This window comes from Peromyscus leucopus, chromosome 10 (genome assembly GCF_004664715.2).
Source record: "Peromyscus leucopus breed LL Stock chromosome 10, UCI_PerLeu_2.1, whole genome shotgun sequence".
NCBI lineage: Eukaryota > Metazoa > Chordata > Mammalia > Rodentia > Cricetidae > Peromyscus > Peromyscus leucopus.
In genome coordinates this window covers 74,608,294-74,611,162 of record NC_051071.1, presented here as the reverse complement: position 1 = coordinate 74,611,162, position 2,869 = coordinate 74,608,294, and the positions used below count along the sequence as shown (strand labels likewise).

The 2,869-nt window shown below is 42.5% G+C and overlaps 1 long non-coding RNA gene across 1 annotated transcript; it reads left to right on the top strand.

Moving 5' to 3' along the window:
• The first annotated feature begins 220 nt into the window (after positions 1 to 220).
• Positions 221 to 1,930, top strand: LOC114689583. The gene is made up of 2 exons (XR_003733940.2): positions 221 to 1,251; positions 1,307 to 1,930. It is a non-coding gene; the product is annotated as an uncharacterized LOC114689583 (long non-coding RNA).
• The last annotated feature ends 939 nt before the right edge of the window (positions 1,931 to 2,869 follow it).

Here is a 2,869-nt window from a genome sequence, read left to right as displayed (position 1 = left end):
TAGAGTAAGTGTAGTTACTTGGGGAGAATCACATGACTTGAAAAAGTTTATTTCTGTTGAGTCGAGGCATATCCAGTGTTTCTCTCTCTCTCTCTCTCTCTCTCTCTCTCTCTCTCTCTCTCTCTCTCTCTCTCTCTCTCTCTCTCTTTTCGAGACAGGGTTTCTCTGTGTAGCTTTGCGCCTTTCCTGGAACTCACTTGGTAGCCCAGGCTGGCCTTGAACTCACAGAGATCGCCTGCCTCTGCCTCCCGAGTGCTGGAATTAAGGGCGTGCGCCACCACCGCCCGGCCAGTGTTCTTCTCTTAAGATTTGATTTGCTATTCACAGGCATCAGTGATGGTTTTCCCTAATTAGTTTGGAATTCCTTATATTTGTTGTAAAGCTGTCATAATGAGTAGTAGAGTTAGGCATGAGGGTCATCGTTATAACTCTAGCAGTCACAAAGCTGAGGCAGGAGGATCACAAGTTAGAGTTCAGCCTGAGCTACATAGTGAAATCTTGTCCCTACAAACTTCTTTTAAAGAAAAAAAAAACATGAAACAGTAGGATTAGGGGGTATGCCAGGTGTCTGGTCTGCTTTGCCATGACCCCACTTACTGGTTAGCATAACATTCCTGTAAGCATCCTCCGCCACCAACAGTCCTCAGTAGGTTTCACCTGGAGATTTTTATTCTACTTGGTGTTACATACTATTCACCATATAATTAAAACACTACATTTAGTTCTGAGAATGGGAAAGAATTCCTGTCCAGTTGGTGGCGGTAGTGTGAAGTACAGGCAGGTTCAAGTTGAGAGGCTTTGACAAATAGGACTTTTCTAATGTCTAAATACTTCTGCCCCTGGTTTTACTAGACGAGAAAGTATTTTCATAAGCTTCTAGGTGGGGGATCAAGTGGCTATAAACTGTAATATGCAGGTTTATGTGGACGTGTTTTCAGCTTGGGGTGAGTACTGGGGAGGTGCTAGCTGGGTTGTATGCTGGAAGGGTCTTAAAGAAACCCTACTTCCCTGGTGTGGCCCCACCCTCATGAATGGGTCATGCAGCTCTGTGCCCTCAGTGTTTGGTAGTGTTATTCTGGGTTTTAACTTTTCTAATAGCGTATATGTTTTTGTTTGAATTTCGGTTCAATGATGACATTAAACATCTTTTTATATACGTACCACCATCTGTAGACCATCTCTGGAAGTCTGTCTAGGTCTTTTGACATACTTACCACCATCTGTAAACTGTCTCTATGGAAGTCTGTCTAGGTCTTTTGACATACTTACCACCATCTGTAAACTGTCTCTATGGAAGTCTGTCTAGGTCTTTTGCACAATTTTTAAAATTTATTTTTACTGGGTATTAGATATGAAGATTTCAGTCTAAAGTCTTGATATGAAAAGAATAATGGTTTTTTGTTTTTCAAGAAAATAGCAGTAAAGGGTATACACTGGGCAGCCTATTTCCCATTTATATACCAGCCAGTTAGTTCTCAGGCTTCCCCATTACCAACTTCCTAGGCATACTGATTTTTATTATATCTATAAGCAAATACTAGACACATGATTTCTTTTTAAATTACAAATTTAAAAAGTATACATAGTACTCTGATCCACCCCCCCACACACACACACTTATCCAACCTAAAGATGAGTTTGTGTGCAGGTGTGCATATAAAATCCACGTACTACGGTGTGTGTAGGTCAGAGGACAACTTTCAGGGGTCTTCCTAGAGTGGGACCAGGTGTCGGACTCAGGTTATCAGGCAGCAGACTGACAACTCAGCTTTTACCTGCTGAGCTATCTTACCAGCTTGACTATATCTGTATTTAAAAAAAAATCTTTCTCCAGGTTGTATAGTGTATGTGTATGTGATGTAACGGGTCCTGTACTGACGATCATGTTTAAATTGCGTCTAGTGTTTTGCTGTTAAAATGCTGAAATGAACTACTTGTACAGATGTGTGTCATTTGTGTGGACCTAAGTTTCTGTGGGATGAGTGGTGAGCTAGCGTGCACTTGCAGTGTCCATCCTCACCTCAGATCTGAAGTTCCCATGGAGCACAGCGGACCCTCAGGAACCCTGTCCCCACAGCCTTGCCCGCAGCTTGCAATCCCTGCAAGTCTGATAGTCGGAACAGGCCCTGTTCCATGACAGCCTTCCTCCACAGTTGTGAAATGTCTTAGTTGCTTCTTGCCGTTTTCCTTTCTCTTAAATAAGTCTTCACTTGGACAGTCACCCTCCACAGAGCCAGAAGTTACCAGTTCATAGTCAACATTGTTTCATATACAGTCTCTGCCCACTAAGTTTTGAGACAGGGCTCTCTGTCAGGATTGGTGGCACATGCCTCTAGTCACAGCACTCAGGAGGCTGAGGCAGGATCATGAGTTTGGCCAGCCTGAGCTACACAGTGAGACCGTCTTGGTACAAACAAAACAAGAGTCTCTGTTGCCCAGGCTGCTTCCAAATCCTTGAGCTCAAGTAATTCTCCAGGGTCAGACTCCTGAGGAGCTGGGACTGTAGGTCCACTCCATTCCATGTGACCTTTTTTCTCCCCATTTTAAATCCCTACATAACAATCCATTTATATGAATTTCAGTAAGCATTTCTCTTAAAGAAAACTTTAAAAAGTTAATTTCTAAAAAATGCAATTATCTGCAATGTCAAAGGAAGGTGTGAGTCAAGACCAAACAGTCTATTGTAGTGGACACTGTGCCTGCTTTGACCTGCACCTTTTGGTTTTTTTCCCAAATGAAACTTTAAAGCATACTTAGCATTTGAATGGCCAGTGTGCTTCATACTCAAATGCTACAAGTAACAACATGCCTCATTCTGTCATGCCTGTCTGTCCATCAGTCTTTTTCCATAGCAAAGTATGTTGTAGAA